This window comes from Homalodisca vitripennis, chromosome 2 (genome assembly GCF_021130785.1).
Source record: "Homalodisca vitripennis isolate AUS2020 chromosome 2, UT_GWSS_2.1, whole genome shotgun sequence".
NCBI classification, from domain to species: Eukaryota; Metazoa; Arthropoda; class Insecta; order Hemiptera; family Cicadellidae; genus Homalodisca; species Homalodisca vitripennis.
The window spans coordinates 10,553,482-10,567,539 of record NC_060208.1 but is presented as its reverse complement, the minus strand read 5'-3'; the positions used below and the strand labels follow the sequence as shown (position 1 = coordinate 10,567,539).

Here is a 14,058-nt window from a genome sequence, read left to right as displayed (position 1 = left end):
CTTAGAAAGATGACAAGACATGTTTTTCGTGACTTCAACATGTTGGACTCGTATGGAAAAACCCAAACCCCATTTATTACCCATCCTACCCTTGTTTTTTATAAAGTTTTATCAGCTTATTAAGGTGTATTAGCTCATCAGAGGATGCATTAGGAAATCCTAGTGATGAAAACTAACAAACGTGAACAAATAAAACATTTAGCGTGTATTATAGCAAACTATAACATTTTACTATAACCTAAATACATACAATATAAAGAAAAACACTGAATTGAATAATAGTAACAGGCCTACCTGACAAATGTTCTTCTATAGAATGAATAAAATTTGGTGCAATGTTTGCAAATGAGATCTGTTTTAGACTCATCGTTCTATATCTAAAATGAACAAAACAAACCCATTTATCATTAAATTATCAACCACTTCTAAATTACTAATTTTTGCGTTAACGATTGTTCAGCAAAGAACTGTTTTGATTGAAAATGAATTACTGAACTGAACTGAATACAATACTAAAATGTTAATTTTTTTCTTCCCGCGCTTTATTTATGCTACAGTACATCCACAACGAAGAAACTAAAATCCCGCTACACGCATCAAATATTCCCGTTTTTTCGCCAATTAAAAAATATTCCCTCTGATTTTTCTTGAGGAAGCATCAATAATATTAAATTCAATAGTCATCCAGATCCAGTGACGTATTTCTTGTAAGCATCTTCTATTTATTTATTTATTTCAACGGAAAAAAACCCAATACATAAAAAAATATACAATGAAAAATTTACAAGTTGTAGCTAACATACATAAACTGATGAATGACTAGGAGCTACGTATCACTTACAAACAAGCACATAATTAATTGATATCAAAACAAACATCAGTAAGTTACCAGTCAACAACAAAGAAAAATAAAATATTTAGAAGAAAAAAGTAAACAGAATTAATATCTATGAAAGGATAACAATTTATATAAATATCTGAAAAGTTAGAAAACGAATAATAAATACATTTCCAAAGAATCTAAGTAGTGCATACACACACACACACACACACACACACACACACACACACACACACACACACACACACACACACACACACACACACACACACACACACACACACACACATAGATAATAAATAATAATAACAATAATAATATTTATAACAAATGTCGTTAATAATATATAATTAAAACAAAAATCAATAACCATAAATGACGCTTGCAATTTCTATAATACCAAGGCATTTACAGTTTTCGTCTTGACCACAGTGACACTATCAGCGAAGAAGTCCACGTGAGGAGATACTATGTTTCCTAGACGTTGGATACGTATGAGGGTACTATTGGCTTCATAGTTCGAACCAACGTGACGTCTGCCGAATAGTTCTGAAGATCTCGTACCCATTGGACAGCGAAAGAAAACTCCTCCTAAGATCTCTGGACAAACAATGCCGCCAGTGATAAGTTTGTGCAGAAACATAACCCCCTGGATACTCCTTCTGGTTTCCAGAGAACAAAGTCCCAATTCTTCCTCGATAAGCCGCAGCGGTACGTCTCTGTAGACGAATCCCAGCCTACAACCAAATAGACGGATGAATTTGTATTGTATAGATTGAATCTGGCACACCAAAGTTACTTGATGAGGAGACCACATGACACAACCATACTCAAGCAGAGGTCGAACTAGTGTGCAGTATAGCGTCCTGAGTACAGTAGGACCATGAAAGTCCCTAGAAGAGCGAGTTATAAAACCAAGTGCCTTAGCAGCTCCGGCACAAATGCTGTTAATATGTTCGTGGGGGGTTAAGTCTTCACTCAGAACTATGCCAAGATCTCGGACAATGTTGCTTCTTGATAATAGGGCACCGTCAAGCGTATAATTGAAATATATGGGAGACCTGGTTCGATGAAATGTGATACAAGAGCTTTTATTAATATTAAGCGTCATATCATTCTGTCGACACCAACTCTCGACTGCATCTAGGCCACACTGAAGATTCAAGCAATCGACTTCACCCTCCACGGAATTGTACAGCTTAATGTCGTCGGCGAAAAGAAGAGAGTCCACCTTAATGATGTCAACAATGTCATTGATGAAGATGTTAAATAAAAGGGGTCCCAAATGCAAGCCTTGAGGTACTCTAGATGTAACGACGAACTCAGAAGAAAGGGATCCAAAAGATTTTACCACAAGTCTTCGATTAGACAGATAACTGCCAATCCATTCAAGAAGGTACCCGACAACACCATAAGCTTCCAATTTGGCCAGAAGATAAGAATGACTAACTTTGTCAAAGGCCTTCGAAAAGTCAAGATAGATAGCATCGAGTTGTTTGCGGTTGCTAAAGGCCTTAACAATGTTCGCTTCCAATACAATCAGATTAGTAGTTGTAGATTTTCCTCTGCAGAAACCATGTTGTTTTGGTGAGATGACATTAAGAAAGAGAGGGTTGAGTTTCTTCACAACGAGCTTTTCGAAGATCTTGACAACAGCTGATTGGATTACTATCGGACGATAGTTTGTAGCATCTTCCTTAGATCCACCTTTATGTATCGGTACGACATAGCTCAGCTTGAGGACGTCTGGAAAGATTCCATCATGGAGTGACTTATTGAAGAGAGCTTGCAGAGGGTTACAAAGCAGTAACCTACAGTATCGAAGGACACTCGATGGGATAAGATCAGGGCCGCATCCCTTGGTAACATCAAGTTCACCCAGGGCATCAAAAACCTCCGAGGTAGTGAAGGACAGCCCACTAAGGCAGAAAGGAGTGTTGAATCTGTAACTGTTGCTAACGAGTGAAGGTGGCGAGAAAACAGAAGAAAAGCAGCTTGCGAATAAATCACACATCTGCTTGGCCTCAGTTTCCGATTGATCTCCATACTTAAGAGTAGAGGGGCACATATCGAGACGTTTGTTGTTCCTAGCAAAGTTCCAAAAAGCCTTCGGATCAGAGGTAATGCAATCCTGAACATACGTTATAATGTTATAATGTAGTCGTAGTAGCACACTCTTGACAAGTTACGACATTGAGTTCGGATTCTTGAAAACTCAGCGTATGATTGTTCATCGAGTGAATCCTTGTATTTCCGATGTACTCTCTTCTTTTCAATTGTAAGGTTTGTAAGATCGGTGGAGAACCAACATGGAAACCTGGAAACACCAATTTTCTTGAGTGGAGTGTGCTTTGCAACGATTTCCCTCAGTACATCACAAAAACGTTCAAAAAGCATATTAACATCAAGAGTTTCATCTGGTAGAATAAGTTCCTCAGCTATCAGACTATTCTATACTTCATGAAGACGACATTTTCCAAAGCTGGGCACATAGGTACACCTAGGTTTAGGATTAATATTACCAGTCTGAAGGACAATATTCAGGGCGGGATGCTGCACATCAACTGGGAGCAATGGAGATGACTCTTTTCTTACATGTAATTCAGTTGAGGCAAATACAAGATCAAGGAGAACTCCCCTAGAGTTCAATACATGGTTATTTTGCAATAGCCCAAACATACCTGCCAAATCCTTGATAGCCCTGGCAGAGGCAGTACGACCAGCAGAATCATCAAGATGCCAATCAATTTGAGGCATATTGAAGTCCCCAATGAGGACCGACTCCATGAAATTCACAGACTCAGCAGACATGACATCCTCAACCGCAAGACAATAATCATTATACACACTATGGGGCTTACTTGGCGGTATATATACACAGTTCAACAGAAGCTTCGTGTTACCATTCAACGTAATAGACAAAAATAGTGTTTCAAAAGGGCCATATGTTAGAGTAACAATTTGACGAGAGGAGAGGTCCTTGTCCACTGCCACTAGGACACCTCCACCACTGGATTTGTCACTGGACTCTGGAGATCTGTCACATCTGAATAAGTTATAATTAACAAAGCCAAGTTCACAATCTTGAAAGTCTGGAGTTAGGTTAGTCTCAGTAAGCATTACTATATTATAAGTACAGGTAGCTAACAATAATCTTAGATCATTTAACTTAGTCCTCAGTCCGTTCACATTTTGATAGTAAATAGATATATTGGATTTCCCGTTGAAATTTAATCGTTTTTTTCGTTTGAACAATCTTAGGTGTGCCGTTAAAAAACTTGATGGTAAGCCCAGTTTCACCCTTTCCAATGCGATCGTTTAACTCTGATCGCAAATCCGCCAGAAAAACTACGCTCTGCAGGAGTCTTGTCAGAAGAGATGGACATTTCAGATAGTGAGGCATTAACTTTAACAACAACATCTCGCTTGAAATTTCTAAGGAGCTTGATTGCCTTTTCTTTGCTCACCAGGACAACTTTCAGGGGACGATGGTTAGTGACAGTAGTTTTTCCCAGGCGGTGAAAAGTTACCAAATCTTCTTCTTCAAGATTACTGGCTGCTAAGATACTTTTAATCAGCGTCTTGTCATGGGTTTTCTTTGCCTGAACATCGCGACTGGGCGACTCTGGGACCTTAAAGAAAATTAAATTTCTTGCTCCGAAACTGCGATCATTAATTTCCGCAATGACGTTCTCATAATTAGCCGGATTGGAGTTTGAGTTTGAACCAACTTTTTCGGTTTTTTGTTCGAGAGCAGAGATTTTAGCTTCAACTGTGCTTAAACGAGGTTCAAAATCAGCGATCTGAGTAGACAGAGCCGCAATATATTTCTTTTTACCTCTTCAATTTCAGTTTTGAATTCGTCCTTGGTGGCTAGAGTCGAAAACTTTGCCAGCAGAGCGGTGACGTTTGCCGAAATCTCTAGTAAGGGATCTTGATTAAGAGGGTAGCAGTCCACTCTGTCGCAATTCCATTTTTATTAACATCGTTGGCATATGCGGAATATTCTGTTTTATTCAACCCAACACATTCGGGATGAAACCACCGAGAACAATCACCGTCACATTGAATACCCCGATTGATAACCAACCTCTTGCAGTGAGGGCAAACATCCTTATTAGTTGGTGCCATAAATGTGATACAATTATTGTTGTTACAAATATATCAGAACATGTAGGATAGAAGTTCTTCCATATAGCACCAACCACACAATAAAGATGAGATCGAGAAGGTCGTGGCTTTGATGCAAACGTGTGTGATCACTCACAAGCGAAATAATAAATCAAAGTCAAGCATGCAGAATGGCTGTTTCAGTGTTGTGTCCTTTATTTTAATTTAAAATGTAGTTTTTTTACCCAATTAGTGGTTAAAAAACTATATAAAACAGTTCTTAAAACATTTTTGTTCATAATTTACGTAAAAATGTTTAGATTTTTTTCGTAAATCCTTTTTTTTCCAGTACTTTTCCTACAACTAAACCTTACCCGTTAACTTTAATTGTTTTCAGTGTTTGTTTACTATTAGTAGTTTTTCAAGTGAGAAGGTAATGGACAACTTAAAATTTGCCCCTTCAAACAACTCAAACTGTTTGGATTTTTGATACCATGACTAATGATCACAATTATTTGTTCTAATAAGCAAACAATGAACATCATTTCAGGAAAAACTATTTCTAATGACGATGTCAATAATCAAAACGAGTGGCAAATCGAAACAACTAGAAACAAAAGACATTTGTCAACAGCCAACGTTTTAGATGTTAAGAAACCTTGTAGACCTACAGAGTACGTTGCAAAAACTGCTAGACCTATTGAATTGCACAACAGATTTGAAATGCTGAGTAACGCCAACCTAGGCTCTGAAGAAGAAACGATGAATGACGACAAATGTAGGACGAAGGTGAGGCCTCCACCTATATTTGTCCCCAACATTGTCAACATAAGTAAAATGATGGTAAACATTGAACAAGTAATTAAAAAAGAGTCATATTCATTTAAATGCATAGCTAGAGATAAAGTAAAAATTAACACTGATACTATTGAAGCCTACCGCGCATTAGTCAAACATTTAACTAACATGAAAGTAAACTTCCATACATACCAAATAAAGGGTGACAGAGCTTATAGAGTAGTGCTTAAGAATATGCACTTCTCTACGGAACCCCAGGAAATTAAAACAGCTATAGAAGCTTATAACCACAAAGTTAGGAATGTGTCGAACCTTAGAAGTAGCAAATCTAAAGATCCACTGTCAATTTTTTTTGTAGACTTAGAGCCAGCATCAAACAACAAAGACATTTTTAAAATTGAATTCCTACTAAATGCCAAAATTGTACTTGAGCCCCCTTACAAACGTAAATGATGTGGTGCAGTGCAAAAAAGTTGTCAAAGATATGAGCACACAAAGGCTTACTGCTGGTACCAAAAACCGCTGTGTAAAATGCGGCTCAGATCATGATACTAGCAGCTGTAATAAATCTGTAAATGTTCCTCCCAAATGTGTATTATGTGGTGGTGAGCACCCAGCCAACTATAAAGGTTGCTCTATTTACAAAGATATTAAGAAAAAGGCTTTTCCACCTCTAAGACCAGCGTTTAAAAAAAGACACTCCTCCAGTGCAAGATCGAGAAGTAGATAGACCTATATCTGTTCGTACTCAAAATTCAACAGGTAATCAGTCTCAACCAGTATCACCAACCTTATCTTATGCTAGAGTGGCATCAGGTCAATCAAATGTAGAAGCAAATCACAATCTGAATCAAATAATTGATGGATTTTTAAATAAGTTCGAAATGATGATGTCTCAACAAGCCCAGCAAATAGGTACATTGATTAACCTATTGGCAACTGTCATATCAAAACTAAAATGAATAGATTTTATAGGATTGGACTCTGGAATGCCAATGGCTTGGCCCGACATGGCCAAGATATTCAACTTTTTATTTCAATACACAAAATAGATATTATGTTAATTTCTGAGACCCACTTTACAAACTTAAATTTTTTCAAAATCCCAAATTTTTACTTTTTATTCTACAAACCACCCTGACAATACGGCGCATGGAGGTAGCGCTGTGCTAATCAGAAAACAAATAAAACATTATGAATTACCTAGATTTCAAGAAGATCATATTCAAGCTACAAGCATAGTGGTTGAGGACTGGATGGGACCACTTACATTTTCTGGTGTTTACTGTCCCCCGAGGCACAATATTACCAAACTTCAATTCAACGAATTTTTCGAAACTTTAGGGCCTCGTTTTTGTAGCAGGTGGTGACTTTAATGCCAAACATGTCATGTGGGGTTCAAGGTTGATTAACCCTAGAGGTAGAAATTTGTTAAATTGCATGAATGACAATCACTTGAGTTACGTATCTACAGGGGAACCAACCTATTGGCCTTCAGATCCCAACAAAATTCCAGATCTTCTTGATTTCTTTGTTACGGGAGGTATTTCTCCTAACTATATGGAGGCTGTTTCATCTCTTGATTTGTCGTCCGATCACTCTCCGGTCATCCTATCAATAAGTTCATCATTTGCATTGAAAGAAAAGGCAGCGTCCTTATCGAATAAAGGCACAAACTGGGTGAAGTTTCGTGAAACGTTAAATGACAGTTTAAGTCTTAATATATCACTTAAAACAAGAGAGGAAATAGACAACGCTGTGGAAATTTTTAATTATACTGTTTCAGAAATCTGCTTGGAGTGCAACGCCTGAACTTAATAATACAACGTGTGGCAATATCAATTACCCAATATATATTAAGCAGCACATTGCTCAAAAACGTCGCTTACGAAGAATATGGCAAAATTCTAGAAATGTAAGAGATAAAACAATGTTTAAACAGAGCATCAAGACAGTTAAAGATTTTGCTTAAAAAACTTAAAAACGTATGGTTTCAAGAATTCACTTCAAATCTCTCCCCAACTGAAGCAACAGACTATTCTTTATGGAAAGTAACAAAAAGCACAAAGAAACCGCAAGTGCCCATTCCTCCAATATCTAAACAAGATGGTTCTTGGGCGAAAAGTAACAGAGAGAAAACTGATTTGTTTGCTGCATATTTTAGTAATGTTTTCAAACCATACCCTGTAGATAACAACTTTGATAATAGACATGTTGTAAAGGAGTTTCTTGATTCACCTAACCAACTCTCATTACCTATTGGCTCCTTTAAACCATCTGAAATATATGATGAGATTAAATATCTTAATCCCAAAAAGGCCCCTGGGTTATGAGTTAATAAACAGGTAAGATACTACAAGAGCTTCCTAGGAAAGCCATACTCTTTCTTACCTTCGTATTTAATGCTATTTTGAGGCTTGAATACTTCCCATCACAATGGAAGGTGGCTCAAGTTATTGTTGTTCCTAAGCCAGGAAAACCTCAAAACGAAGTAATGTCCTACAGGCCAATCAGTCTACTACCTATACCTTCTAAATTATTCGAAAAGTTATTTTTAAAACGACTTCAGGTTTTTATAACTGAATGCAATTTAATTCCCAATCATCAGTTTGGTTTCAGAGTGCACCACTCCACTATCGAACAAGTCCATAGAGTAGCTAATATAAGATTTAGAATCAAGAAAATTTTGTTCTGCAGCATTTCTCGATGTGAGTCAAGCCTTTGACAAAGTGTGGCATGAAGGGCTTCTATTTAAAATAAAAAAGTCATCTACCTCACACTGTTTACAACATTATAAAATCTTATTTTAGAACGAAGGTATTTTCAAATCAAGTTTGATGATTGTCTTTCAGATCTGAATGAAATAAACTCTGGTGTACCTCAGGGAAGTGTACTAGGACCAAGTGCTGTACTTAAATTTTCACTGCAGACATTCCAACTAATCAAAATTCTTTGACAGCAACATTCGCCGATGACACTGCCGTACTGGCATCCCACTCCAACCATGTTATAGCATCACAAATTCTACAAACTAACTTAAATTCTATCACAGTTTGGCTTAAAACTTGGAGAATTAAAGTGAATGAAACGAAATCTGTTCACGTCACATTTACGTTGAAAACGTGACACCTGTCCACCAGTGTTTTTTAAACAACATTCAAATTCCTCAAAGAAATGAAGCTAAGTATCTGGGTGTACATCTCGATAGGAAGCTGACTTGGAAACCACACATATGGAACAAAAGGCTCCAATTAAATTCAAAATTTTCAAAACTAAATTGGCTTTTTGGGAACAAATCCCATTTATCAATAGAAAGCAAACTGTTGTTGTACAAGACTGTTCTAAAGCCCATCTGGACGTACGGAATTCAACTGTGGGGAGTTGCTTCTACATCAAATATTGAAATTATACAGCGTTTCCAATCTAAAGTTCTCCCGAAAGATATTACAGGCCCATGGTATGTTCGTAATGAAGTCATTCACAGAGACACGAATATCCCTTTTGTTACTGAATAAAATTCCAAAGTTCTGCATCAAGTATCAAAACAAATTAAACTCTCATCCTAACTACTTGGCTATTAATCTGCTGGACAACAGTGACCATCAATTTCGGCTAAAAAGACATGATTTCTTAAGCTTGGCTGATCGATTTTAAAGATGAACAATCTCTTAAATGTTTATGTTAATTAAGGTTGATGAACTTTGATTAACCATGTCCTTAAGATTTATCATCAAATTTACTTATTGTTTGTTGTATATAAACAAGATTGTAAATAAATTAAAGTAAAAAAAAAAAAAAAAAAAAAAAAAAAAAAAAAAAAAAAAAAAAAAGCATGCAGAATAGATCAGTGAAATGTCCAACTTGATGTTAGGTTAGAAAGAGTGTAGGCCAATTAATCTATTTGTAAATAATGGTTAAGAAAGTCTTATACATGCAAATGCTCATGCTCAACAACTCTCTAAAAAAATGAACTCACTGTAAAATATCTGATTATTCTATACGATAACTCACCAAGTTTGTAAAGAGTAAGTAACACTGTACGTAAAAACCACTTTTTTCAATCACGACTTATATAAATCTCGGGAAATCTAGCATAACTGAGTATTTGGAGCGTCCACTTCTCTTGAGGGGATTATAATTATCCACAACTTTGTATCATCGATCACAAGATTGAAGTACCGTAACTGATAAAATCAGTTATGTGATCGACGTACTCTAAAAGTAATGAAGTCTTAAAAACGACCTGCACAGCGTGTGGAGTAGTGGAGTAATACACAATCTTTCTGTTATCAGACAACCATGTCGGAAGGGTTACATTGCAAAACATTGAGGTATGAGGGGTATAATAGCTCAACACACATTCTCATAGAATCTGTAGCATTACTACCTCTGCACCATAAAAAATGTCTTCTCTCAGCTTCAACTGGAAGATACGTCTGTATAGATTAAACGTTTCAAAGAGAACATGTCACTATAAAATCAAAGTCCAACAACTGTTAAACAGTCTAATGCCGAAGTGGTGTAGTCTCAGAATCCCTATGTATGCGTGTAGAATTATTATACTACAAAGACATAGCTCGTTGATCAACTAACAGACTACTTTGACATCTTCTCGCATCCAAATTTTATTATATGAAACAGAAATAATGTAAAAATTCTGTAAAGTGGTTTGCCAATATTCATATCCATTTATCTGAAGTTGATGTCATAAAATGTACATTAAAAATTTGTAAAGCATTTTAGGTATTTCTAATGCACTGAAATTTTAAAATTCTTGCAATTTCCTGTATTTTAAGTGAATTATAGCAAAGAATAAACATTACCATCGAATAGTGTTACAAAAATAGACGCACTGAATTTATGCATAACGATGTAGCTAAGGGAAAGTTTGTATGATGAAAATTAATACCCTGGTGATCTAGTGGATTCCGGATGTATACAATGAACTAACAGGCACTCACCATTTGCTTGCCACACCATTTCCTGTTGAATAACTGGAACTTCATAAGCATATTCTTTTTAAATTACATTCCAAACACTCCTAAGGTTAGTATTGAAATAATTACAATATTCTGATCTACTTCTGAATAATTAGACTTTTAAGTTCCAAGATCATTTAGGCTTTGAAGTATGAGAGTGGAAGTCTTTAAGGCAATAAAATAAATATAATTTCTCTACAACCTACGCTCCAGGATATTTGATAGAATATAGTTTTAACGTTGTAACACGAATTATTTTAGGCAATTGTGGAGAAATGCCCAAGTGGGAAATACCAATAGTGGGACCCTATGGTAATTTTTAAAAGGAAGTAGGCATATACCACATAAATAAGGTACATATTATTTCAATGTTCAATGTTAAGAAAGTGATGGATTAAACAAAATTGCAACTGGATTTTCTGGATCTTTGAAATGGGTTTAAGACTGGGTTTATAGTAGATACTTTTATCCAGGATTTCATTTAAGACTGTCAAGAGCCTAGTTCTTAATTTTGGGCTTTGCTATATCACCTGTTTTAGGTTGCGATTTTTAGAATCACAACTGTTATCAAGATTATGCCAGAACATTCACGGGTCAGAGCAGCGATCACCTCAGAAACGATGAATGGTTATTTGTACAGACTAGAGACAGAACTTGCAGACATTCCATTGTCTAGTGTACTAAATTATCTCGAAACTGATCAGTAAGTATAAGTAATCCTAAGAGAGTTATAAATTCTACCAAAAGTTCTACCTCTGTAATGCTTTCTGTTACAGGTAATGGTCAAATGTTCCCCCCTTATATGTCTTACAAAATCCCTAAACTTGGATGACAGTTGTAGGGAAGGAGGCCCTGGTGGTGCATATACCAAAGGGAATCAAGAGTAGTTCGTTTGAGAAGTATTGGTTTTTTTATTATATTAAAACCATAGCACTTCCATTTATTAGCCGTCTTGTTGGTAAAAAAAATGTATATATTTTTTAGGAAACACTTTAGCAGGCCACCTCTAAATTGACATAATAAAAAATGCATTGCTAGCAATGTACACGTCATTTTTTACCAGGGAACTCACACTTAATCCAGCCTCTGGATGTAGCTTTCTTTCGGCCAATGAAAATTGCATGATGTATAATTATTCAAGATAGGAAGGTAAAACCTGGTCAAAATGAAGCTACCATACCAACAAGTATGTTACAGTAGCAGGCAAATCACAAAATGTCATTTCAGTGTTTAGGAAGGTATTGTGCTTGTATATCGTAACTAGTTTGTGAAGATGCTGTCAATATGTCTCAAGTGAATCACGACAGTCTTCAGGAGCCTAACTGGTAACTCCACCTCGGCCTCGTTGCCGCTATAATTGGTGTTCTTTCAAAGAACTTTCAAAGCTCCAAGAAATCCAGGTACAACTAGATCACAGAAAAAGAGTTAAAGTAGCTTTTTAAGCCTGGAAAGAGTGTTTTCCACTACAGAGTTTACATTAACAGCTCATCCAGATCAGAACTCGCCAAGCGTATCTGACACTAATACCGGTACAATTAAGAAGAAAAATAAAAATTATGTTTATGAGGCATAGTCATCAGAAGAAAACGGCCTATTCTGCTCATGACGGCGATGAAGATCTCATAATATTTGACTATACGGCAGATCTTGAGAATTCAAGCCACTTTCAAGAGTTTAACACATGCTTTCAACATGTTTTTGCAGTCGTAAAATTGAATGGAAAAACTCAAAATACGTTTAGAGTGTACATTTGCAAAGTCATTCAGTATCAAAATAATGCTCATATTGAACTTTTTACAAGATATATTTGAACAGCAATACATTTTAACAACTGAAGAGGAATGACAACACCAAAAACTTATGGCACCTGCAGATGCCACCACATCATTAAAACGTTTGAAAAATAAAATTAGTTTCCTTGCTGATCTTAGTGAATTTATTAAGTTAATATGGCCAGACAGACTACTTTTGTAATGTTTTCTTTTTATTTCAACTATATTATTATTATGTATAAAAGTAAATTTGACACCCAATACATTTTATGTTCATTGATTTATGCGTTTCTATATAACCTTTAACATAACTCACAGTTATAGTAACGAATAAATCAATATCTGTTTCTATTGACCCCAACTGCTGGAGTTTTGTTAAAAATAAAGCCAGTACGGTAGGCTCTCAGAGGAAGACCTATAAACTAAGATGTTTCAATTCCACATAAATTATAATACTTTACGATATCATGTTCATAGTTGTTTTACTCACCCCATTTTACGGTACATGTATGTCTACATTGATAGTTTTACTGTATTTATTCCATGAACTTCACCGGCAATATTCTTTTTTTATCCCAAAACACTGTCCCCATGAGCTTTCTATCTGAAGTTTTACTGGTTTGTGTGATGAAGCTGTGTCCCACATCTTTTGATTCTACTCTGGTCTCAGGATTCATGTATTTAGACCAAGTTCATTTCAGGTACAGTTCTATTCAAAAACCACTCGTCTAGATCACAGCGCATAACAAAGCCTAAAGCCAACGCAATTTGTTGTTTTGTCGCTCGTTGTTCCTCATTTTGTGAGCGTAACTTTCAGTAGCCTATAGTTGTTTCTGTCACTATCTTATGCAAACAGTCCTGGAAGTTTGTATGATTGAATTCAGAGAATATGATGAAATATTGATTGATATGAATTTTTATGTTCACTTTCTCAAAAAGTTCAATAACCACAGGCAGACTGTTGTCTTCCTTAATTTGTTTTAACACTTTTAAACAAGCATGACCATTCCAAAACACCCATTTACTAATTCACATCAGCCAACTCACAGCACAAAGTTCTCTGTAAATTGCTGCTGCCAAATATTATTTAGTTGCAAAAAGATCTAATGACTGTACCAGCGTTCTACACCACACGCTTCAATGTAGCTATGACGAATAGGGTTGATTTAATGCAAATGTTGAGTTCAGCTCCATTTCACCTTCTGCTTAGTACAGCATCTGACTTTGACAATGCCACGGACTTTGTTTTGAACGTCTTTGTCACAGACATTTTTTGGACCTCTTCAGCCAGAGTAGGCTCTAGATTACAGGAGTCAAGTCTGTGACAGTGTCAGATTTCAGACGCTGCACTAAATGTAAGGTGAGATAGAGCCTATCTCAACTTTCATGTGTTTTAAGTTATCTTTTTCTTATTACTATATACATATTTCTGTTTATAGCACATAAAGTGGGCTAGTATTACTAATATATAAGGTTATATTGCAAATTTTTTAAATGATTATTTTAATTACACCTATTTACTGACAAAGTTATTATTGGAGGATACTAGGACAATTAA

General features: G+C 36.0%; 1 long non-coding RNA gene across 1 annotated transcript; it reads left to right on the top strand.

The window, feature by feature from the left end:
- The first annotated feature begins 9,583 nt into the window (after positions 1–9,583).
- LOC124353544 lies at positions 9,584–12,780 on the top strand. The gene is made up of 2 exons (XR_006921607.1): positions 9,584–9,774; positions 11,505–12,780. It is a non-coding gene; the product is annotated as an uncharacterized LOC124353544 (long non-coding RNA).
- Positions 12,781–14,058: the final 1,278 nt, after the last annotated feature.